We start from the raw sequence: 26657 nt of genomic DNA on the forward strand, positions 1-26657 counted from the left end.
TGAGACAAGTACATCTAAGAGAATGCACAAAAGCAGGGGTGTAAATGGAGGATTCTTCCCGGCTAAAAACTTATCAAGCACGGGCTTTGTGCTCAATCCATTTAAGTGGGTCCCTAACACGCCCCTATTGTATGCCTTTAATGGTAGAAAAGTGACTTGTGCAGGGCTATCGCCTCTTCATGGGGATTACTGCTAAGTGCTTAAGTTGAAGTGAAACCCGGATTTACTGATGGCAAAGAGAAAAGGGCAAGAGAGGGAGGGCAGGAAAAGGACCCTTAGCAAGGATTTGTGTTAGGATCGCACTGTTCCCTTCGTCCGTCTATGGAATAGTAGAGAGAGGGCGACTGATGCTCACACGCAACCCAGAGCCTGTGTGCCACGACCTGTTTTGCAACCTTTTAGTATCTCATTTTTAGGTACTTCACTGCTGGTGGTCGCCTTCTTCCTCTGTCTGTGTCTCTCAATCCCAATTTGAATTAATTTGCGCTGCCGTATGAGACTTGGCCCAGGAAATGGCCACACTGCAGTTTCATCCCTGCAAGTGCCAGAAGATGACTCAGTGCACCTTGTGTTTCAAGGAGAGCTAACAAGTCCAGTTCAAGGAACGCCTGAGAAAATACGTCAAAGAGGGAGAGAGAGAGAAACCTTCTAAAACAATAGAAGACTCGCTCTACTGTCAGAAAGAAGAGATCAAGAATTTAAAAAAAGTTTTAAAAGACTATAAAGGCAATAAAGATTTAGAATGCTGTACATTAGTGTATGAAAACAAAGTATATTTTTATTCTATGCATGTCAACAACCAACAACCTCTAAAACTGGAGTTATACACTAAAGGACAGTGACTGTTTGCCTCCATCTCCCCGTCTCACCTCCTAACACAACAAAATAGTATCAACGCCACAGGGCATCACACACAGAACACTGATTATTTTGTTTTTAGTGGGAATATTGACTGTAAACCCTTTAATTTACTTAAGGCCAGTTGAATGACAGCCTGGAGTCAACAGTACAGTGTGACGTGTGTGTTTTAGCACAAAAAGTGAATGGCCGTCATCTCCTCGTGTCAGTGGCAGAGTGCCGTCACCTTCAGCCTCCAGTGACATGATACACAGTCGCTTCAAAGGGAAGAGATTATGATGACAGCAGTGATAGATGAGTGAGCGCATGTGTCTCCTTGAGCATTGTGCGTTTGTGTGTCTGCTCCCTGAGCTAACAACCTGTACCAAGGTAAACTCTGGAGCACCTGCCCGCTATTGTCACGCTCTCACTCGCCCACTCTCGCACACCTTTCCCTTGAGCACACAACACCCAATACTGAGCAAAGATGAAGAAAGGGGATAAGCCCTGCGTCAGGCAGAGTCTGCCTCTTCAAATAAAGACGGTAAACCTTCTGTCTTTTCTCTCAATAAGCCTTGATAGATTCCTCAAAGCCACTGAGGCCTATTGTGTGTCTCCACCTTTGTTGCCTTGTGTTTAAGCAGCCTAATGATCATAATAATGACGACGATGATGAGGAGGAGGAGGACGATGATGGCTCTGATGACTGTCGTGACAGTGGTTTAAGGAGAAGCAGCTGCCGAGGGGCACAGACAATCGGTCTGTTTACTTAAGAAAAAAAGGTCGACTCCGGACGCTCAGCGTGCCGGCTGATGAAAAGGAACTACCTGTGTGTGTGTGTGTGTGTGTTCATCTTACACAGCCTGTAATTACTGCTTCAGGTTTCTGTACAATTGGAGTTTCACTTTCTGTTTTTGGTCTTTAGTTCAATGGATCCACTGTGGTACAAAGGTCAACATGTAAAGAACGGAGTAAAACTGTTTGATATGTGTTTTCCTCACAGAACTGCAATATTTAAATATTATTGTTGACATGCCTGACTGAGAGTTTACGTCTGCCACAAACCTTCACTTACAGGTAACCTAAGAAAGTTCACTCTTTTTTTTTTTGCCAAACTTAGTTTTAAGTCTCTCCCTGCGGTCAAACTGGGCCCTCTGATATTTCTCCATCTTATCTGTCATTTACATTTCCATGTCACGACCTTCCCCTCCACCTTGCAGCATATTTCCAGCATTTGCTGTCCGCTCTCCGCGGCGACAGTGATATTTTCGTCCTACTTAAGCTCCAGATGCTGAGAGGCTCCTTGTACTGGCACCGCTGCAAGAGGGCCAAAGAGGTTAATGCACCCAGGGAGGAGGACGCAACCAGCTGTTGGCCGTCTAATGTTTAAAACCTTCTCTTCATCTGTCTGTCCATCCAACCTTGCCCCCTCCCTCCAGCCTTTAAGAAGAAAGCCCAAGCAATAAAAAGAGCTCAAATGGAAAAACATCTGCTGGGAGCGTTTCACTGCAGACGAGAGCATCCTAACTCCTCCTGAGCATCAACACGAGGCCATTCTCTGAACATGAGCGACAGGGACTTAGACGGAGATAAGAGCTGATAATGGCTGGATGAAGGACTTGGGGGGTGGGGGGGGGCTGCAAGTGTACAGTTGGGAGGTCCATAAGCAGACGGGGTTGGGGGGAGAGAAAGAAAGGGAAAAGGAAGGAGGAGGAGGACAATGAGAGAAGGCAGGGGAAGTGCTGTGGTAAACAACGTCTCTGCATTAGCATAATAATCTCAAACATGCTTTGCTTGGTAAAAGATGTAGGTTACACTGGGGGAGGAGTGTGTGATACGCATGTTTGTATATGTGTTGGTGTGTTTAGCAGTGTGTGTTTCCACATGACAGTGTCTCCCCATGTGTGAGTGCAGTTCCAGCATGGGAATTTTTTAATGATATACAAAGGATGGTTTATCAGTGGATGCATGAAAAAGCAGTCACAACACAAGGAGCCTGAATGCTAAGCAGTTTATAGGCTGTAACAGACTGAGGTCTGCCTCACATGCTGTTACCATAATCATGTTTCAATAAACACACTTTGTAGGCGTTTCTTCTGTTTAAACTATTGATTTTTACTTTCTTAAATTTCTTTCTTAAAATTCATTACGAGTGAGTCTGGCCATCTCACGTTTTCCTATGAATTAAATTATAATTTATCAAACTAGATCTTATTGTATTGGAAAAAAAAAATAGTCTGACCAATCAGACCATGAATGTTTTTTTTACTTAATCCTCACATAGATCTGTTTTGTACTACCTTTTGTAGTAGTACCCAATATTACAGTTACAAAACACTCCTTTAAAAGACAGGATCATGTTGAAAGATACAGACATGACGATGAATAAAGTGTTTAGTAAAAACAACAAGCACCAAAAAACAGCTGTGTATTTTCATAGTCCATTTGTTCTTCACTCACTGATGTTCAGTGTGAACTCCAGTGGAAATGATCAGTTAGGACAATAAAATGTAATAAATAACACACACACACACACACACACTACTGCGGCATGTCCTCATCACATGCACTTGTCATGTAATCTCAAAGTGACATGAAGCAACAGCTGAGGTGAGCGCTGGACGTTACATACATGTGTGTGTGTGTGTGCCCTTAAGTGTGTCCTAACTGCTTTTTTGGCCATGATGACATCTTTGCCATTTAATTAAAATACCTGACCCCAACACTATGTGTCAGTGTGTCTGCTGTAGGAGCCCATATGAACATATGCATCGCGTGAAAAATGTGTGCGCGTACGTGAGTAAGTCTCAGTCCAGGCGCCACTGGCCCTGATAAAAGCCCTTTGACACTCAGCTGTTTAACAGCTCCAACTGTCTTTGCTCAGTGGATTAATCACTCACTCTCACACACGTGCACGCACCTTCTCTAAACACACACACGCACACACAGAACCAGCTTCAATGACCTCAACAACACCCCTCCCCAGTTTACCAGGGAATTACTTACAAGCATGTGTGTGTGTGTGTGTGTTTATGAGGGAGTGCATACAAATTGGAGCGTTTATACACATGTGCGGTGGCCTGCTGAGGGCGTCCTACTCCGTACAGACCCTCTCCTCTCTGCATTTTAACACTGTGGTGACAGGTGCTGCTCCAAGAGACAATGCAGCTCCTCCAGATCTGGCAGCCAGCGCACCACAGAGACACACACACACACTAACACACACACACAAGCTCGGTAATTGTGAGCAAACACAAAAAGAGACTTTCTGAATCTAAATTCAAAGGTGTGAATAAGTGGCTGAAGGAGAAAGCAGGAAAAGGACTGTGAAACAGTGTAGAAAAAAAGGAACCGGAGAGAGTGAATGACAGAACTCGAGTGCCGTGGAGAAAAAGAGATGCGGATGATAAAGGAGCCTGAAAGACGTGCAGCTACACCCTGCACGCTGTGTATTCAGCTCAAAAGGAGACGAAAAAAGACTGTTGAAAGTTTTCAGCCACCCTTTGATTCCACCAGTTTGCAACCTGATTCCTCCCAAGTACAAAGGCAAGACGGCAAAGCCCTTCTTTTTTTTTTCTTACACTAGCCACACAATGCAAGGCTTCGCTGCCAAATTCATGTCCACGACTCTGATTCAACATGTTTTCTCTGGATATAGTTTTGCTGAAGGTGTGTTTTCAAATACAAATAAAGGCCTTTCTGGCACTTAGTGGAATATCAGTGACAAATGTTGATTGTTAATCGTGTTACATGTGACAGTTTTTAGGCCACAGGTTTTACTAAAATTCAAATTTAATATATATATAAGACAAATATATACTGTATAGTTAAATGATTTATTATCTAAGGAGGTATTAGCTGTGACCTAACGCCATCCTGAGATGTACAAAAAAAAAGATTTTTGGTGTAAATATCACCAGGGTGTTGAATTATTTTGTTTTGTTTTCTAAGCCTTGAGAACCAGGGTGTTGAATTCTTTTGTTTTGTTTTCTAAGCCTTGAGAACACCCTGGCATGTTTCGAACTGAAACAGTAGATTATATAATATTTGTCATTAAATGTTTTCCTTTCAACAATTTAAACCGTTGCTATTTCCTATACTGTCCATGCAATTGTAACAGAACTCTTCAAAGTAATAACACGTCACTATTTTTTTCAGGGAAAAAAAGGAAAATCATATCTATACATACATATATGTAAATATACTGTATACAAAATAATAAATATTTTCAGCAGCCACTTATTGTGTACTTTATGCTTGATCCCATCGTGTGTCAGTGGAGCAAGTCTGTGTGTGTGTGTGTGTGTGTGTGTACTTGGGTTGTCACTGGGGCCAGGTGCAGGGCTGGGTCGCGATCACGAGTACGGGTTCTGCTCAGGATAAAAAGGGTCTCTTTCTCATCACTCCAGGGGCAGCAGTTTCCTGGTAGTCTTTGTACTGGGAGGAACAGGAGATCACAACAGCAGAAAAGATCAAACGGCGCTTGTTCGCTGAGTCAGGCTTAAGAAGAACCACCGGTGAACTCCAAAAACATGTGCGACTGACAAAAATAAGAATCACACTTCAACACTTCAAGTGGTGAACCGTGCCTGGCAGGTGTGACGAGCACGTAACAAGGTCACTTTATTCTTGTAGTGACGGGTTTATAGTTCGTAGTTATTTCCTGTACTTTTTCCACTTTAACATGTTTTTAGTGTTTGCGTCTCACGAATCACCATCACTTCAAAACCCTCAGATGTGATCTGATTCCCTGGGTCTGACCTTGTTTCCAATCCTCCACCAGAGTCCAGAGACTAAAGTCTTCATTTTCTTCTCTCCCTTCAGAATTCCCCCTTCAGCCTGTGATAAGCTGCTGTCCATCCTCACCCTCCAACCCCCCCTCCTTCTGCCTTGTGCGGCAGGAAGTGAAGCAGCTCAGACGTACTGTACGGTCCCTCGCGTCTGGGCCGGAATCAGGATGTGTTGCTAGGCGCAGAGATGATTGTGTCAGCACTTGTTGGCCGCTTCATTTCCTTACAGGTGATCTCCTGAATAGACAATGACAGATATACGTTTCCTGCTATTTTTCACTCCTGCAGGAGGGGACCAGAAAAACATGGGACTCTGTGACCACGGGGCCAGCTCTGCAGGCAGGCGCGCAGGCTCCCAAAGTTAGCAGGGCTTTCAGAACAGTGGGTACAAAGACACAGTGAGACCCCACAGTGACCCGCTCACCTCAGGCTGGAGGCCGGTGTGGGGTTCGGTCAGCGCTGGCCGCAAATCCGGGTGAAGGGGCGATGGATGATGAGGAAATATTGAGGAAGCCACTCTTGATTTCTGACGTGTTTGATGAACTCTGATGGGTAGAGGGTCGAGGGGGATGAGAGGGTGGTGTGGCAGGAGGGGAACAGAGAGGAGGGCTGCGGGCCATGGCGTGTGGCAGGATGAGCTGAGGTCATCCTTCTGATTTATGATTTTTCTACTTTTTCTAACTGTGGACACAGGGGGATATATACGGGGGGATGATGTTGGGAGGAGCGGGGGGGATACAGCGGGGTGTAAAAGTGAAGAGATGGTCACGCTCTTTTGATTTATGACTGGGGTGATTAATGCCTAAGGATATTACCCCCTGGAAACTGCGCTGGCCCCTCGACTGAAGTTGTGTTTAGCTACATGTCTGACAGGCAGGAGTGATTTGGCCTCCTTTTGTTGTGTGACGACAGTGTGAAGGGAGGTCGTCCCTTGTCCACAAGTCAGGAAACATCTTAATGATCTACATGTTGACATTACGAGCAGTAAACCACGTACATGTAGGTCCAGGAAAATATAATAAACCTCATTCTAAAAATAAACTGTGTGATAGGAGGGTAAATACTGGCATCTGGACAAATTGAAATTGTTATTTTAATAATATTGTATATCAATGTATAATGAAACTGCTACTGTAATATAAAGTGAACACGAGAACACACAAACTGTGATTAAGCATTATTAGACTAAAGCTTTAAAAATAGCTGCAGACATGAGTTCTGGGACTTCCTTAACACCAACAACAAGCTATTGTAAAAACAACACAAATATATACAGTATATGAACAGTTTCCTCTCATTCACACCACAGCACTGTGGTCCAGACAGTAGGTCTGGGGTCTGTAAATACTAACAATGCCTCAGGTCTTGGGGATTTCTTGCCTTATCTTTATAGCAACGCTCTGAAAGTTTTATGTGGGAAATGAAGAAAATGAGTTTCTGGGGGAAAAAAAGTATCACAGAGTTTTCAGTGACACCGTGATACAGTTGTAATCTATGAATTGAGTCAAAAAATGTATTACAATGTTTAATCAGATGAAGTTCACATGTTAATTATCTGGTAAAGTGGCTGCAGACAGATAACAACTGGGTTCAACTCTGCTCGTTCATGGAGGCCAGATATTCAGGATATATTTAAGGGCATTTGGCAGCGCTGACTTGAGGCACAGGAGCAAAAAAAAACTTTTGTTTTTTTAACATGATATGAATGAGAAGATGAAACACTGAGGTCAGCCGTGGTCTGTGACCTCAGCTCTGTCATCTTGTTTTTTTAAAAGGCATTAATCACATGAAATGCACCGGTTTCCCTGCTCTTCAAAGGCCTTTGTTTCTCACCCCGGGCACAGAGGTTATCAGCGGGGCAGTGGCAACATTGTGTATAATAGACCTACTTAAACCGCCTGATAAGATGAACTGAGGTCCAGTACTCTCACTCTGGGCTGTCAATAAAGCAGGGAAATCACCGTGTTTTGTTTTTTAAAGCTTTGGATTATGTCACTGTCATGTGACATAATTCACAGCCTGCCTTGCCAGAACCAACTGTAAAATAATTGTTTGGGTTCCTGTCCGTGGGTTTTGACGATTGACCCTGTCTGGGCGATTAAACTGCTCTGTGCTGCAGGTCTCAGCACCATCATCCTGGGCTGGATCAGAAGGTTAGACACACACGGCAGTGAGACGGTGCAGTAGATATTGATGTTGTCAATAAAAGTGTCTTGGAGTTATGTCAGGGGACCAGACGCTCCAAGGTTAAACGGTGTTAAGCACACCTACTCCTTTTCGTTAGCTACTGTTTGACTCTGTGTCAATCAAGCCATATGTCAACCGCTTTTATGTTTGCTTGTCCACTCGCAGACACAACTTTTCTCCCCCCTCACTCCCTGCGTTGCCGTTGCCTCCGCCTCCCCACTGCAGCACGCACATCTAATCGTAGGTCACCCTCACAGTTCTGCGTGTGATGAACCAAGGAGTGCTGCAAGAGGGGGTGGGGGGGAGGGGATTCAATAGCTATTACTAATCACTAACACTATGGCTAACAGTACTGCTGTGGAAGCAGTAGCCGAGCAGCCGTGTGATCTCCACCTAACCTTGCCCACGGGCCTCTTTTGTCTGCACACCGCACACGGCTGGCTCCATCCTCTCTCTGTTATTGAGCGGGCTGAGGGTGGGGGTGTTAAATCAATGGCAGATCTCTGGCACTGTTCTCAGGACAGTGACCGAAGCCCAGTTTGTTGGCCCCCTTTGCCTGCCTTCCTCTGAACACCCCTCCTCCGTCTCTTGCCTCCCTCAACCATTTCCTCCATCCTTCAGTCACCCCCTCCTCAACCCCTCCTGTCTGATTGACACTTGAAAGGTGGCCGAGGACAGGGCCGGAGGCGATGTTCCACGCTCTGGAAGCCTCTGTGCAAGGGAACAGCTGGTGACATCTGCAGAGAGGCTCACAAAAGGCAGTTGAAAGCGTGCGCTTGCGTCCCCTCCTTCTCTTCTTCTCCCCAACTCTCTCCTTTTCTGTCTCCCCCCCTTACCCTCCTCCCGATTTACTCTTTCAGTCTCCGAGCTTCTGTCCCTCTCCTCGTTGCCTCAGATGTCCCTTCCATCTCATAAGAACTGGCCTTTCCGTTTGAAGCGTTGATCCAGGCACCCAAGCACCTAGAAAAGGTGTGCTTTAAAGTTGAAGGGCTCAGCTGCGCAGCATGTGTGTCCGACCAAAACAAAAAAAGATGACAGAGAGAAGAGGGGAGAAGGCCAGGGGACAGAAAGTAGATGCTTGTATTTTAGTACGGAAGCTGTAAAGAATCACTTTTGTCTCTTTGGAGAAAGTTGCCCTTGGGTCATTCTACTTATTTATATATTTGCTTCTCCGCTGAGGATTGGCTCAGTGTCACCATGTTTGATCCTACATGGGAAACCAGTGTCTGTATTGATATCCTCGTGGACATGCTCAGCTGAAAGCTGCCTTTTAGGAGGACCCATTGTCCCCGTTCAATTACCCCAGCTCAGCACCCAGTGAGTGTTTGGAGAGCGGAAGGGGGGTATCGACTCCCATTAAAAGATCTGAACGCGTTCACTGATGAGACACACATAGCCCACAGGAATGTCAAACTTCTGACCCTTTTACCACTACCTCACACTCTCCATCCTTCTCTCACCACTTCACCGTCCCTGCCCCAGAATCAGGTGCTGTCCATCCTCTGTTGAGTGTTGCTGTAATTAATCACATCACTTCAAACTTTTGGTCAGCAGCGTAAATTCCAGGTAATGGCTGTCAAGTACTTGTGCATTATTAGCATCAATGGTCAGAGAAATTCCCAATAAAAGACAATTTGACAGGGTTTCCCACCTAACCACACCTGCTACTGTTACCTCCACTCTTCCGCTGCCGTAAGAATGAGGGAGAGGTCAAACGGTCACTGTTCTCCAGGTGCCCTCCTGGCATCAATATTTCAGAGCTGTGTGAATCCCTCCTTTCAGGGAGCTGCTGTCGTTGACTGAAGATATCTTCAGGATGCAGAAGCCCGGCTGACGGACGAGCACAAAGCGCCCGTCAGGCTACGAGCAGCGCCGTAGCTTGAACTGTCTTTGTAACGACTGTGTGTGCTTGTGTGCACGGTGAGCCCGTCGATATGTGTGTGTGTGTGTTTGTGTGTAAAAGCGGAAGGCTCAGGCAGCTCCCCTGCGGTCTCCTTTGTTGGCCTAACCTGCTGCTTGAATGGACCGGGGGCTGTGAGTGACAGAGGAAAGTGTAGCTGGCTGTAAAGTGAGATATTGACCTCGCAATCCCCATGGAGGGAGAGCAAGAGAATGAAGCAGTCAACAGGTGTGTCTCTGAAGGTGTGCAGTTTTCACTAATAAGACTGTAAAAAAACGTCAGAGGAAGGAGGAAGTCAGGAGCTTCCATCGATGTCATTTGTTGCTTGGAGTTCTTAACAGAAGACTGTTCCGTCTGACGCTGTGACAGTGCCCACAGTTTGCTGCTTAGTAACATGAAACAAGATTCTCCCCAATGATAATATTCAGTTTCAGTTCTGCCAGCGCGTCCTGTCTGCCCTGTTCAGAGCCCCTCCAAGACAAAGGGGGAAGGAGCCTGGTGGGGGAACAGTAGCTTCTTGTTATTATGACATGGTGGTAACATGAACTTCTTGGAAGACTTCTCCTGTCATCCCAGCTTCAGGTTCTCTTTATTCTGCAGGCAGGGGGACGTAGAGGTCACAACCTCCTGGACAGATTATGCTGGAACACGCCACGCTGTGATGAAACTGACTTGAATAAGTTTATTGGCTGAGCCGCGGTAACGCTCCTTTTGTGAGGCGCTCCCATGAGACACTAAATACAGATTAGTCCATGGGTTGACTATTCATTGCAGATTGTACCGAGTCCACAACACTCAGCTCAGTGCTTCTCCACTGGAGGAAAAAACACTGCAGTTTTCAAGTCACATGGCTGTCATTTAAGGTCACACAAGACTTAAAAAAACAACATAAACAAAGTTATTACACTGCACCTCTGCCATAACAAAGAAACCAGGGCAGAAAATGATGTGCAACATGACAAGCTCCCTTTACATCGTTACAAAACGACAGCATTAATGAATCCATACAATCAGCAGCAGCGTCTCCCCTTCATACACTCATCTACATGGACCTCCAGGGTAAGATTGTTCAGCTCTATGGCTAAGTTATTAGTTATTAGTCAAACATCCACAGCTCCAGAGTACGGAGTGATTCATGTTAAATTAAATTAATGAGCCACTGTTTAAGTTCATTTTGCAACAACATGTCTATGCTATGCTCTATTTTGGACAAAAAAAAATCCTACCATTTTTCCTTGGTGACACTTTGTGGGACAAGACTGCAGTGCATGAAGGAACTACAAATGATGGCCTCGACTTCAGGAATCTGAAATTAAAATATATCTAGCTGCTTTAAATATAATCATATAAATCAAACAGCAAGTGTTAACATTAACTAACATCAAAATGACTTTCTGCTGTGGGAATAAAGTTGTTTCCTGCAGCAGCCGTTGTGTCTTATTGATGACCTGAGATAAACAGTACCATCGGCTAAAAATTCTTTAAGCAAAATCTACCCTCGAACTTTTTATCAAAGGGACACATTTAAAGGACTGGTGGGAAGATGTCAAGACAGAAACTGTGTCAGAATGATTTTTTCCAGATTTCAGAAATGAAACTTTCTCAGTGACTGCCACAAAGGATGACGACATAATTTTTTTTCCTCAACCCTTTTTTTCTGCCCCTGCTGGTCGGTCTGTTGGACAAAAAGTGTTGGTGACATTTGGCCCCTGACGAAACCCTGCTATTTTTAAAGTCTTGTTTGTTGCACTATTAATATTCTCACTCTGTAGTTCGTGGCAGGGTTCAAAGGCGCACGCCACGGTGTAGGAGATGACAAGTCTGCTGTGGCACCGAACGAGCCAAAAAAGTGACAGCAACGTGGCCGCTCTCTCTTGTTAACGAAATAAATAAATGTGCTCTGAAAAGCCAATAAGCGGCGGGCAGGAAGCGTAGCCAAGGATCACTGCGTCAAAAACAACCGCTACAGCCATTAATCTCTCTAACTCTCTTAGCCCCCCTCCTCACGTTCGCTCCCTCTCTCCTCTGAGAGAATTACTGCCATAGATGTATAATTCACGGTGGTTTGGCTTTAGAAGGCAGCGGTTCTGTTGGAAAACACGGTGACAGCCAAGTTAGTGCACCCTCTCATTCAACTCAGCCACCTGTTCACTGGGGAGGGGGCAGAGAGGGACGCTTGATTTATATTTCATCTTTCCTCTCAGTCTGATGACTTTGTTGCACAGTCAGGCAGGAAATGGTCTCATGTATTAAAGATGATAACTTAAAGGAATCCTAAAAACCCTGACACCACTGAGTACTTAAGCCAACGTTTTTGGGTTTGAGCTTAGATTGTTGTGTCAAGTTTAACTCGTCAGGTTTCTCCTCCCAGGACCAACCATCATTTCTACTATAATTAGTGTTACACGGTTTAAAAGAATGACAAAACCTAGGAGATTTGGGAGCACAAATCTGTGTTGAACATTTTGGTGGCTTTTCCTGCATGTAAATACAAGTGATATTCCCAAAAAAGTTGGTACATCCTGACAATGAAATCTGACATTTGCTGACACACTTGATTATTTCATCATCAAGCTAAAGATGTAGCACAGAGCCACTTCTCTGGAAAACAATGGCTGCACACGTTGATGGGATAAATGCTCTGTCTTCTTCTTTACTCTACTGTTTGGAAACAATGACTGCACTGCTATACACTACTGTACTCACTAATTCTTGCAAATAGATGATTTGGCAATCATCATCTATTTGTTCGTCAATTTATGCTAGCAACTTGGATATCTAAATATTAGATATTTAGATGAGATATTATTAGATTCTTTTAATGCATATCCCTCTGTCTTTGTAGCCAGACTTTATCAAACATGTCGTTACTTTGTCAAGGTGTTGTAAAAGTTTTTTGCTAAAAATCCAGCTTTTCTGGTTTAAACTGCATCTTGAGTCATTAAAAATTCACACGCGTGCCTGTGTCAGTGCGATTTATTAGGGCGGCGTAATTTTTTGGAGGTGATGAGCAATAACAAGTTAGGAGTTTGGCAGTGACTCGCTCTCACCCATCTGCAGAGCTTCCATATCAGTCTCAGGGTTTCCTCGACAATGATGAGGGCTGTCAGGGGCTTTTTAACCTCCTAACTGCTGCTCCCCACCGGCCCTAATCACACATTAATGACATCAGGAAGACCTCAGGGCTGGCTGCGTTGCCGCTCACGCAGACAGAGTACTGATGAAGAGGGCAATTACCGACCAGCAAACAGCAGAACCTCCAGTGATCTGAACAGGGGTTATGGGCTATTAGCGCACAGGTTACACTCACAAGATACAGCAGAAGCTTAAGGAAGGATCTGGTGCCGAGGGTAATTGGTGAAGCGCGCGTGTGTCTGTGTGCACCGCTGAGGTCCAGGGACAATTTGATCCTTTATTAAAAAGCCGTTTGAACCCTAATGCGTGCGTCTACTTTAGCTGCCCTTCCTGGGTCTGTGGCCAAACCCTAACCTTTGACAAGAACTGATTGTGATGCAAAAGTCAGCCCACAGAGCAGCATCTCTGAGAGGGAAAACTATTTATATTTCATCAGAATGTCTTTGATTTCTCCCAGATACCCACCCTTTCCTTTATACACACACACACACACACACTGTGCTCTCCGTCCTGTCCGTTTCCTCGCTCAGAGATGAGTGAGTGTTTGTATGAAATATTAACAGGCCATTTGCTCCTCTGCTTCTCTGTTTGAGAGCTGGATGTTGGCCCTGAGTCTCTGGTTCCTCTTTGAGGCCATCTGCTGGGTACGTACACCGGGGAGGATTCTGGGAGGGGGCCCTGTCACCCAGGCAGTGCAGCCCAGAAAGCGGCACCACCTTGGGGATCGATGCACTCGACCTGCTGGGTGACGGAGCATCAAAGCTCTGAAACCTGCCAGATCCCTGTACATGCTACGAGGGCTAGTGATATGTAAACGCTGCTGCTTACTATTAGGCCCTCAGGGAGCCACCGCAGTCTTTGTACCACTTCTGAGGGGCAGTAGGATTTATGTGCTGTTTATGTACGCCTTTGTAGAACGCTGCTTTGGTCCCAGAGCCCTTGACAAAATGCCCAGGATTGTTTTTATATCCTTTAAAGCCTCATTCCCTTGTTTGAAAAACAAACATGGAAGTCGTGTATTTCTGCGAATTAGTATGAGTATTTGACACCACCACTTCCTGAGGAACAACCAATTAAAATGAAGAGTCATTAACATCACCATCACCAAGTTCTGTGTAAAAGCAGGAAAAAATAATAAAATGAACGAGTTCAAAGAGGCATTTCATGACTTGTACATGTTGTGTTTTTTTTCCTGTTACAGTATTACTGAGATATTATTTTGTCATGTGTGTCTGTATTTGTTGTTTGTTGACATTTGATGTCCTTGTTTTGGGTAATGGATTTGTCCCTGGCAGGGACTGGGACAGAGGAGGTCTTATGAGGCCCCTGGGTTAAGGAGGCTGCATTAGCCCACTGCTAACTGATTACTGATCAGACAGCTGGTGCGCACATATACACACTCACACACACACACACATGCTGGTATGATGCATACATATGCAGTGACAAACAAAGGTACAACTACAAATGCACCTGACGTCTTTGTAGTTATGTTTAAGAGAATTTATGAATACAAATTTGAATTCTTTAAATTTTTAATTTAAAATCCGACACAACACACTCCAGTGGGTTTAGCATTGAGCCAGGACAGTTTTAAAGACAATCTTTGACGTTAACCATGTCACAAATATCAACATTTTGAATCTAATCTTCGCTCTCGATGCAGCGACTACACCAAAAAACATTTGGAAACGATGAATGTGCACGGCTGACTATCTCTCAGGAAGATTCATTCTCACTCTCTCACATGGTCACACACTACGTCTTGGCCCGTCTCTGGTTTGGTCGCCGTGTGCCAGGTCATCGGTGCCATGAGTGTCCATGCATGACACTGGCAACACCTGGGTCCTCACAATAAAAATACAGCCATCATCGCAGGTTTTATTCACAGAGCAGCAAACCATTACCTCCCTAACAGCAGAGCGCCTGGTACCGACATCTTCTGATCTGCTCTTCACTAATAATCAAACCCCACCGTCCTACCCACACAGTCGCCGTTTTGTCTTCAGGGCCAACAAATTGAAAAACTCCTTATCCATAAACACAGCATCCTATTACTTTGCACTGTGAACTACAATAAATAGGCTGGGGAGCCTGAGCACTAAAGCCACAAATGGCTCATGGAAGTGTGACACAACAGAGAAGAATAGCTTTGATAGTGTGTTAATGGACATTTTAGTGTCAGATTACAGCCCATGGGAACAGCTATACTGTATATTGTACCCTCACAATAAGGCCCAGAGGCACCCCCCCTCCTCTCTTTCACACACACAGAGAGAGAGAGAGAGAGAGATAGAGAAGGAGAGTCAAACACACACAAAGATATTTTTTCTATAAAATTAATACACGTTTTCTTAACATTTTTCAGCAGGTTTGTGTATGTGTATGAATGTGAACTTGTGTTTTTTAATTAGGACAGGGGTGTCTAAAGTTCAGTCCTGAGGACAGACGTGGTCCTGTCTTTGTGTTGTTCCCAAATCCTTTCTCATAATTAATTTTTAATTTCAATGGTTTAGTGGGACAGTCAATTTACAAGATTTTTTTTTGCCACTCCAATATGTTTCTAAGGGAATATATGGTTATTATTTTCAGGCTGGTTTATGTCTTTGTTTTGGCTAACAATAAATAGGTTATTGGCTTTTTTTTACAATTTATTACTCTGTTCCTATCATTAGTTACCATTTTGACAATCTATTACCTGAACAGATAACACAGACAGAACTGTAGGCCATATGGGTAAGTGGCCCAATTTTTAAAAAGGTTTATAAGCCGTAGGTTCAGGGGAAACAGACCCAGATTTGTGAATAGAGGCAATAATTAATGCATATATTAGAGAAAGTGGGAGAATGAAGTAAAAAGTTTGATGTGTTAACATCATTACTGCACATTTCCTCCCATTAAATGAGGCATTGTCTTCTCTGCTGCCATCAGGATGGGAATGCTGTAATCCCAGATTAAGCAGAAAGGGTTAGTGGACACACAAGGATGCACAATGGGCCTTTTGTGTTTGTGTGTGTGTTTTTGTGTGTGTAGAGCGGCGTTGTTGTTGTTTACTCTACATCTTCAACACCTGCAAGAGGGGGTGAAATGTTCTCATGCTGTTTCATTTATTTATTTTTTTTGGTAACCCGCTGTTTGCTCTATTCAGCACCAACGACATGCTCAGACGTGGACACATGGTCACAAAAGAGCAACAGAAGTGTCATCTGGTGTGTTTTTTAATTACATGATTTGTGGCAGAAAAAAAGGCCAAGCTCTAAGATCAGTCCTTGACAGTATTCCATCCTCTCACAGACTATATTCAACCACGTCTTCCACATGTGAAGACACTGAATCAGTATCTAAACTGGGCAGGTTTAGTGTCAATCTGTGTTATCTCAACAGAGATTTGACTTAACCCTGTTTACACGGGGTCTCCTAGGCCATGAGAAGGGACTAAAACCCCTTCTAAAACTGTCATAGTTCTTGGGCAGTCATGCAAGAGAATCCATGGGTCACACAGTGGGCTGGAAAAAAGCAGCTCACAAGTTGCTGAGTGTGACAGATGTCCTCTGGAAGATTTCTCCATCACCCCTCTTTCTCTCCCTCTCTGTGTCTCTTTCTCCCACCCCAACCTCCATCCTCTCTCCAACTGCAGCGCCCATCCCACCCACTCAGCTCTCTTAGTGCTTCTAAGCTGGGAGCGAGCAGCGAGAGGTGATCCCGGCCTGCTTAACCTACTTCCCAAGACCTCGCTCTTAAAATGTGAAAGTGTGTGTGTGCACAGTATGTTTGCATCGCATGTTACGTGTGTGGGCACAAGTGGGTAGCCTGTACACAGTATTTGTATGTGCCTATAAAATATTAAAAAAAAAAAAAAGTATTTCAAACGGATACACAATAAATGAAAGCTGAGCTTGGCCCTGACCTGGGTTCTGGTCGTTCAAGACCTTTGCTTTACATTATTTTTTTGCTGCCTTACATTTGATGAGTTTAATTTTATTCATTTAGATTTGAATAAAGTGTTGGGTGGTTTTTACAGACTAAGTTCTCAGAAAAAAAGTTTGACAAAATGATTGGGAACTGAGTGTTATCCAAATATGTAAGTTTTTTTTTAATGAATTGTAAGCTTTATAACATATTGCATCATTAAAGCTATTTTTCAAATGCAGAGAAAACGCTCAGATCTGCAGCCTCAAAGTCGCCCTGTTTCCACACAGACACGTCGCCCCCGTCACAAAGGTTGGATTAGGTACCTCGCAGTCACTGACTCTTGCGTCCCGTCACAAGGTACCTCGCAGTCACTGACTCTTGCGTGTCATTTGCAGTGAGACAAAGATCAATCAGTCAGATTAAGGGAGAGACTCTTTGGATAAAAGAGAAATTAAACAGAGTGAGGGAGCGCTGAAGGGAGGAGGGAGTCTCTTAAATAAAGAGAAATTAAACAGATGAAGGGATGGTGTCTTTAAATACCGCTCAACCACTGTACGGCCTCCCTCATCCTTTAATGTAATGAGGAGAGGAGGAATAAAAGGCTTGGCCTCGGGATGAAAAGGTGATGTCGTTTCAATTCTTTCTTTTTTTCCCGAACGGTGAAAGCCTTATCCTAATGTAGATTAGATGTTAAACCTCACTCAGAGAGTCGGAGGCTGTTCCCCTCATTTCAATTGCGTCTGGCCAAGGGTGACCGTAGATTGCGTGATGAATTGCCTGATGAACACTGAAAAATAAAGATATAAAGAATTGCATGTGTGCTTTTTAAACTTCTGATATCATTCACTGAAAGTCTGTCACATGGTCTGGGGGTCTTCTCTGCACTGAATAACTGGTCGTTGCCCAAGAAGGTCATTAGTGAGTGGTGAGAATGTGTGTGTGTGTGTGGGCACGAGAGAGCGAGAGAGAGAGCGAGATAATAATCCTTGGGAAATCCAGATTTCTCAATCCGGTAGCTCAGCTAACACTTTAAATAAAATCATTCTAATCCCACATATTAAGAGAAATGAAAATGAGGAGATTAACGTGGGCTGTGGCCCCTCCTCTGCTTTCTTAACAGGGACTGAGACAAGAGAGCGAGAGACACCCAGAGAGAGACAGACAGACAGACAGAGAGAAAGAAGTAGGGGGGGCTGGTGTGTATACAGCATGTAGCGCACATGTAGACTAGTATTAATAAGTAATAAAAATGAGTAGTTTCTTGATAACGGAAAAGACCATAATCAATTAATTAAAAATAAAACCTTTCTGTCTATAAATTCAACAACAGCCTTGGCTGAACTGTGGCACGACACATAGTTAAAAACAAAAACACGTGCTCTTTCACCTCTGTGGCTCCAACGACTGCACATCGTGTCTTTCAATCTGAACAACACAAACGAGAAACTTTTTTAAAAACTTTCAAACACGGTTTCAACATAAACACTGTATTATAATAATTACCCACAGTACATCATGGGTAGTATTTTTGGAGTAGTGAAGTAAATCCATGAAACAGCAGTAATGTCAGCACAAGTGTGTTCGTGCAATCATAGAAAATATTGAAAAAATAAGCTACAATCAAAGATTCACTCTGCGCTGAATTAACCGTATTTGTTATAATTTTAGCAAAACATCATGTTTTCACTGCGGGACTCATTATAGTCAATCAAACTGACTTGGTTCAGAAAAACAGATGATTAGTGAAGAATTATTGACAGTAACAAACTGACTGAACTACTGGGTTCATCTTGGATCCCGAGCCAACACAAGAAAAACAGTTTAAAGTATCTTCCATTTTTAGCTTTTCTACTTAGATAGGTCTGTAGCTGACAACAACAGACATGAACTACTGTATGTTCGTACACCCCAATAACCCCGGAAGCACTGGATAAGGACTTGAGCTTTGTTAGGCAACACTTCACAAACAGTGTTTTCTCTGCTTAATCCACCTCTTGTCCTCGTCCTTCCTGCTTCCTCCTCTCTCTCTCGGGCTTCTCTCTCACTCCGTCACCTCAGCTTTCATTTACATGTTTCTCTTATTGCAGCATTTCCCTGCTCTTTTCGTTAACCTTCTTCCCACACACGTTATCGCCGTATGATTCAGTTGCCCTCTCCCTGTCCTTCATATCTCTCCCTCCATGCGTCTCTTAAGCGCATCCCTCTTTTTTCCCCTTTCCCTCTCCATCTCCACCGCCATCCCTTCCTTTTAAAGGATAATCTTCAGCTAAGTGGACAGCACTTCACTGACTCTGGTTCACTCCTAAGTGACCAGCTGCTAATCTCAGGACTCGAAGTTGAACCTCCGACTGAAGACAGACGACTCATAGATGAAAAGACGTGAGAAATAAATACGACTGAACAATTGATCTACAGTTGTTGAGCTCAGACATTTGATGTATTTTTACTATCTGGAAAACAAAGGATGTAAAAAGACATAGGGGTCAGGTTAAGGACATTCACTGGAGACACACACACACACACACTGCCGTCAGGATCTTTATTGCTAAGCCAGAGGACAAGTGATGCCTGCGGCTGTTCCTGCTCCTCCCGGCCTTTTCCTTGCAGGAATCTCCCCTTCCTGTACGGAAGTTGATGGTGGTCAGGCTGCCTGTCACTGACGCCACCCAGAGGAAAGTGACAGCAGCTTTATTCACCCACTGACCCGTGAAGAGGACAGAGGGAAAAAACAAAAAAAAGACAAGTTTGTGTGTGTAACCTGACTAAGGGCTTTGTTTCTCCTCAGTAAGAAGATGAGCTGATCAAACATGTTCAATCAGCACAACCTGAATGTCTGCGTGTGTGTGTGCACGTGTGCTGGGGTCATGTCATTATGATCATATAATGTTTTTATAAAGTAGGGGATACAAATTTCCTGAACTTTAAACTGTTATTTATTTCTTACAAGACAATATCTGCGTCAGCACAGATACTGCTCTCTGTCTGAAACAGGTCCAGTAGGTGGCAGTAATGCAACTCAAAAGTTGCAAAACAAACAAGTAATGTAAGTCACCAGGTTACAGTAGGATTCTGACTATAAATACTTTCTGAGTTAAATAAAATTACTTTACAAATTTAACTTGTCCTGGGAACACAGCAGTGATTACAACAGGAAACAGAGAGGAGGAGGAGGAGGAGGAGGCTGCACTCTTACAGGCTGACACAACATTTTAAGTGCCCCCCCAAAAAACAACATAAATATTATTTGTGGAAAAAGTTAAGTGCTGTAGTTGTGGAGTTGAAAAATAATTTCAATAGAAAACATATTTGTAGGTTTTTCCACCACATCGTTGGGTCGACACAGATCAAACCGCCGCTGACCAAACCACTGTCAGTGTCGAAGCTCAAACTGCGTGAAACACAACCACAGACACTGCCTTTACAGTTTTCATCTACGACAATTTGCATCTAGTAACATCGCCCCCTGGCGGTTCGCTACTACTTCTCACCCACTACCTAAGCTTAACTTTCAGAGCCACACAGCCACGTCCATTTCTTACATAGCGTCCGTGATCTTAGAGCTTCTATTCATACCCGCACAACAAAAGACACGCCATGTAGGGGACTGCTCTGTCCTGGAGCTGGATCTGCAGCAGCACAGGTGCTGCGGCTGCTCATTTATAGTCAGGTGAGGTACATCCACTAACATCTCCTACATTCACCCCTGTATACCACCACATGACACACACACACACACTTACACAGCTGAGTGAAGCTGCTTATGGGTGTATAAAGAGGAGATTACTCAGCTGCCTCTTCTAGGAACTGAACAGTGTGTCTGTAAGTCTGTTGGCAAATGCCAGTGATGTGTGTGTGTGTAAGTGAGAAAGTGTGTGTGTGTACAAGATGTTCTTCGATGTACTTCATGCTCCTGCCCATTGTAGATCAGTAAATATGTAGTAATAATTTCAGTGCATGATCGCTCAAGCATGTGTGGTTTTGTTTTAGGTGTGTGTGTGTCTGTCTGCGTGTGTGTGTGTGAACATAATGCTAAGATCTTTTATCTCGCTGACAATGATGCCACAAATAGGCACATGCCTCTCTATTCTTGTCCTCTCAAGGCTCCTCTGGCGTTCTGCTGGATGTAACCAGGCATATGAAAGGGGTTAGGGAGAGATTTGGACTTATCTGTGTGTGTGACGACCCACATGGAAACATGTACGTGTCTCTGTGTGTGAGTGTTAATACGCACATGCATAGCCCCACAAACTGTCGGCGACTAAAGGACATGCTTTGTTCCAAAATCACAATTTCAGCTGTCAAATTAAAACACACTGTTGCATGCGAGTGGATTTACTGGCAATTCGGAGCCTTTTACTCAGAAATTACATTTTAGGGAAGTAATCATTTGCGTGGGTCCATGCCAAATAACATACAACAGAGTTCCTCTGAGGGTTCTGTCTGGTTTTGTCTCCAATAAGACCCGTCGTGGAACGCCAAGTACCGACTGCTGTGAGGATTGTTTGCCTTGCTTTTCCCTCTGCAGTGTTTAAATTCAAGAGCAATAATCAGCAGACAGGCCTACGCTTCACACATTCTTCATCCTTTGTTCAGGTTTATGTCTCATTTGGGTGGTGTTGGTCAGGGAAGAGTTCACTTGGCTCTTCTGGGCAGGAAGTAAAATCATCTCTCATTTTCTTTCCAGACAGATTATATTTCCTCCAGGTCAGCGTCAAGAAGGGAAGGAGCTCTTTCTCGGCCAAATGCGGCACACCCTGAGGTAAATGAAGCGTAGGAAGTACGCTGGCCCGGTGCACCTGAACCGAGCCGGCACACGACTGAACGAGGGTGTCGACGTGCCCTGGTTAAACATTTGCTTCCTGCTGTTTTTGCTGTCCTGTCTATTCCTCCTCTTTGTCTCCCTCATCACTCTTTTCAAGCAGGAAGGCGTCATATAGGAAAAAAAAAATTCTAAAAGAAAATGAGACAGTTGGATGTGTGTTTTTCCAAACAGTGCGTCGACTGCAGCTGCTGAAATTCCTAAAGATAGAAAAGTTAGAGAACCAGAGCGAGGAAGAGGAGGAGGAGGAGGAGGAACAATGGCAGGGATGGCGTGAGGGATGAGATGGAGGACAGGAGGATGATGGTGATGGTGGTGGAGGAGGGGGAGAGGGCCTTCTCTAGGGTCGTGCTCCGAGGGCGTCGGGCAGCACGAGAGGCAGGATGTTATGGTTTATTCAGCCCAGGAGTGGGGGCGACGTGGACAAGGTGTGCCTTGCCCTCAGCACCAACGTCTACGTGATTTATAGCAGCACTGGCAGACGCGTCTGTCCACGGGGAAGTCTTTGAAAACGCTGGAAGAGAACGCGAGTGGGTCTGTGTGTGTGTGCGGGTGCGTGTATGTGTGAGTTTGCATCCATGTAGGTCTGTGTTTATGTATGGTGCGTGAGTGAGGGTGTATGTACTCCGTGGGTGTTTATGCACTTTCTTCCTCACGTGTACAGGTGCACTGTATAGTCTGCCAGATTTTAACCTGTGCCTGGAACATGTTCCTGTGTGACCCAGCAGAGGAGAGATGGTCACCATACTCTGATTAATCACACACCACGCACATACTCAAGAGTATGTTACACTATACCACGCACAACACACCCACATGGTAAAAATAGCAAATTAATACAGAAAAAAAAAAAGTCGTATTTGTGGTACGCACATCTTCAAATGTCACATCATTTCTGTCCATAAATTGTTGTGTTTTTATCTGTAACAGAGAAATGCTTCTTTTCAACTATAAACTTACTGATAAGTTTCAGCTTCTTCTGTTTTCTCAGCATCACTTTCTAATCACAACGCCTTCAAGAGCCTTTCTGACACTTAACAAATGCAATATTTAAGTGTAGTAAAATTTTTGAGCTTTACAAATATATCTTCAATTTATTTGACTCATGTATATTTGACTTATAACTGTAAAAGCCAATTTGTTTATGTGTAATTATGAACTGAACCTGTCTAACAAAAACATCATAAAATAAAGTTCATTATTGCTACTAAGATGCACTTCATTTTCCAAAAACAGGAAAATCTTTATTACCAATGAACATGTGACAACCTGCAGATGTCACTCTCCTCAATTTGTGTCCTCGTGTTTGTCTGTGTGTGTGTGTGTTTACAGGCCAATTATAACAGCGTTGCTCTGCTCTTGACCTCCCACAAGGCAGAATCTGCTGCAACATGAAGGTTCACCCACAGGTCAAGAGGGGGTTCCGATGAAAGGCCACTAGTGCCGGGCAGAACCTAACGGGTGTAGGGTCGAAACTTCCAAACAAGGTGTCAAAGGTCACATAGATACATTGACCTGACAAGAGGGTGTCAACAGGTACAAGATGTGTGAATGTTCAGCGCTGTAACAGGAGAGGAGGCCGCAGCATTAAGCTAAACTTATAACTGGAAAATGTGTGTGTGTGTGGTGAGTGAGGCACTTTAGGCTCAGATGTGTCACTTCATATCACGTAACTCTCCTCCTGATAGTATTTGAAGAGTGTGGAAAGGTTGGAGTGCAGGTAACTGATCACTAATTACTTTTAATTACCCACATCAGCCGGAGAAAGCTTACTGTGTGAGTGTATACGTGCGTGCGTGTGTGTGTTAACCAACCATACAGTCGTAGAGGCTATTAAAAAGTCATTAACCTGCGTTTTATTCTAAGCCCCCTGCCCCCGTCCATCATCCCCCTAATGTGTTTTCCGTGAGGTTTTTTTTTTTTTCCTTCAGATTTAATTTAGCGACTCTTTGATTTTATGACTTGCCTCTGTTATTGTAGGATATCTTCTCCTTTCCTTGTAATTTTATTTTATGACGTGGAGAGCGCGAGTACAATACGCCCCCCGGGGAGGACCACTTACCTCCACGCCAACAAATATAATTACTGCTGAACAGACGAGTGAAAACAGACTGCCGCTTATCTGCTACGGCCCCCGTTGTTCTTTTTTTTTTTTTTTTCTGAACACGGCTGGAGCAGAGGATAATAGTTGTGGAAATCTAAAAAAGAAGAGCATTGAGACTGGTGTGTGATATTACATGTACTGTAACAGACACACTTCAGTGGCTGAGAAGGAGAATATACACCAGTTCATAAACGCTGTGTTTGTGTTGAAAGTCAAACTATTCTGTTTAGGTAAAATATTGAATATTTTTGTTAGACTTTGTAACACATAAACTATATGTTTTTACTACTATCCTGCAGGGGTTGCTATAAAGTGCTGCCACCTATTGATCCTCTAGTTAACATTACCAGCCTCACAACTCAGATAATGTAATGGAATAAAACCAATTTATAAGTGCTGTCATAATTAGTATCTAAGTTGTCACAAATTAATTTGGTGAATGACGTGGACTGTATATCCCACGTAACGCACGGGGTGAATGACGTGGACTGTATATCCCACATTTCTCTAACACGTAGTCCTTATTTGCACACACTGCAAGCTGAAAATACCATTTAAACACAGCATTTTAGAGATTTGCAGAGGCTTTTTTAGGTCAGATGCCCAGCTAGCGTCAGATCAGCCCTTACTAAACAGCAAATACGTCTGCAGATGACAAGCTGACTGAAGAACTGTAGACTATAATAGAATAATATTGTTGACATACAGGCTTTCACCAAAACTCTTGGTGCATTACTGTTAGGATTCACAGTAATGACTTACATCCACCAAGTCTATCTCTACAGAGAGGGAGTAGCATCAGTACCTTCAGACGGACGCACCGCCACACACAGAGAATTAGATTAGATGCGTGACACACAAGGGCAGTAGAGAGCTGCACGGACTGAGAAAATACACAATTTCAACCAATCAAAATGAGATACCAAATTGTACTTTCATAAAATAGCTGTAACTTTGTTTTAAAAGAAGTTCATCTCACTGGACACAGACTTCCAGAGCTACGAGTAAACAGATAAAGTCCTTCCATGTTTACCAAGTAAAGTCCTCGGCAGCATGTTGACAGGTGAGAGTTCACAGGAACAAAGTTGGTCCACGCCCCCCCAGGCCCCCATTGGAGCCGCCTTAGTATGCAACACACCCCTAAAAAATAAATGTCTGTGTGTGGGGAGTGGTGGGGAAGGGGGTGGGGGTAAAGAGGGAGAGTTGCTGAGGGGGCTCTTTGACTTTGAGCACATAAGCCCTTATTTCATGGAGCCATTGTTTGTTTTAAGGACGTCAGGCTTAATTCAGTTCCAGGCGATATCCCTGCATGTCTTTCCAGAGAGCACCTCCAAGGCGCACACTGTGTGTGTGAGTGTGTGTGTGAGTGTGTGTGTGAGAGAGTGCCCTTCACTGCATTCCTAACTATTACAGCTCAATTTTAAGACAAAGAAACATAAAAAAAACAAAGTGATTCTCAGACAGCGTAGGCCTACAAAGAGCCTACATCTACAGCTTGACCTGTATGATTTTAATGAGATATAACTACAGTCACATCTCCTTCACCATCACTGAGCAGCGCTGCCGTAATTGCCCATTAACTACAGTACGAACTGGTGAAACGTAAATACAGTGCAGAGTAAATGGGCTTTTCCCTCTGCATACGGAAAACAATGACTTACTCTTTATGAACTTCACAACACCCCCCCCCTCGCCCATTTTTTTTCTGCCTTTTACTCATCACGGCAGTTAGAGTACACTTACGTTTTTTCTTACTTGCGTGAAACAGCATTATAGCCCTGTCTGTAGTCAGAAGAGTCTGTGACCGTGCATGAGTGAAACTGGAAAAATTTGACTCCACCCAAAACTGAAGTCTGCTAAGAACAACTGAGCGAAAGACTGAGAGGAGATAAAGTTCCTGGTCAGAAAAGTGAAAAGTGTTGCAGGTGTTGGAAAATGCAAAGAACCAGGTTGTCACAGTCAGACAGAGATGTGGAGGTGCAGTACCTTGTTGGGATGTTCTTCAGGGAACGAGGATCCTCATGATGTCGACAGGAACTACAAAAAAAAGAAGAATATGAGAACACAGGTCAGAGGATTGAATATGAAGAAGTCGTTGCTTAAAATCCTTAACTAAACATATAGACTGATGAACAGCAACTTATACCAGGTCAATGCAAAGGACTTTGTGGAACAACATGGATAAAAATCTGACTTTTGTTTTGTGTTAAATCTGAAATGAAGCTTCAGAAAATGTCCATAAAAGCAAAGGTGAAAAAAAGTTTAAGTGAAACTCTTAAATTGTTGCATTAAAAACCCCTGCACAAAAAACCCATTATAATTAAAATGTCTGCCCTCCAACAGTAGTTCTCTGTAGATTTGCTTCTGCAACTACAGTCAGTGTCCATTCATGCAAATAATACATGTGAATGCAAGTGTGTGTCGAAAACAAAGCACAGAGAACTCTATCTCTCTCTTTCACACGCAGGGACACACACACACACACACACACACGGCCTATATGGGAGATGTGGGTCACAGTGGGGCATGAAGTAATGTCCATAATCAGGCAAATTGCTGTGCTATTTTATTGCAGTTTTCTTACATCATCATTCTCCTTTTCTGAAATGTATTTTTTCTTCTCATCAACAAAAAGCAACTGCATTTAAAAAAAAAAAAAAGCCCACATCACTCTCACCTTGGTCACAGTGGAAGCTGATGAATATATCAAGTCCTGCACAGGCTGGGGCTCAACGAGGACTTAAGAGGACATGCAAAGAGTCAGACGCCTACACACTTATTACACTCAGAAAAAAATAATCCTGTATCCTCCGTTCCTCTCCTCTCCTCTGTCCTGTGTCCTAAACCTTTTTATTCAGAGACCCGGAGACCTCTTATGAACAAAACAGCTTTTAGTGCTACCATTTCTCTCAGCTTAGGTTCTTGCAAATAGCTCTCTCTGTCTACGTGCTTCTGTGTGTGTGTGTGTGTGGA

General features: G+C 43.8%; 2 long non-coding RNA genes across 3 annotated transcripts in view; both read right to left on the bottom strand.

The window, feature by feature from the left end:
- The window catches only part of LOC103380834 (uncharacterized), an 82359-nt gene that overhangs the window by 6528 nt on the left and 49174 nt on the right, over window positions 1–26657 (bottom strand). Inside the window, exons 2-3 of one of the 2 annotated variants that reach the window (XR_003050160.1) lie at window positions 26362–26423; window positions 25671–25721 (exon numbers count right to left, since the gene is read on the bottom strand). This is a non-coding gene — a long non-coding RNA (uncharacterized LOC103380834). The remainder of the gene's footprint in view (window positions 1–25670; window positions 25722–26361; window positions 26424–26657) is intronic. The other variant, XR_521722.3, reaches the window with a different exon arrangement.
- LOC112487240 (uncharacterized) lies at window positions 15488–17258 on the bottom strand. The gene is made up of 2 exons (XR_003050163.1): window positions 17123–17258; window positions 15488–17084 (listed from the first exon to the last, which is right to left on the bottom strand). It is a non-coding gene; the product is annotated as an uncharacterized LOC112487240 (long non-coding RNA).

This window comes from Cynoglossus semilaevis, chromosome 7 (genome assembly GCF_000523025.1).
Source record: "Cynoglossus semilaevis isolate Cse_v1.0 chromosome 7, Cse_v1.0, whole genome shotgun sequence".
In the NCBI taxonomy this organism is placed as follows: Eukaryota; Metazoa; Chordata; class Actinopteri; order Pleuronectiformes; family Cynoglossidae; genus Cynoglossus; species Cynoglossus semilaevis.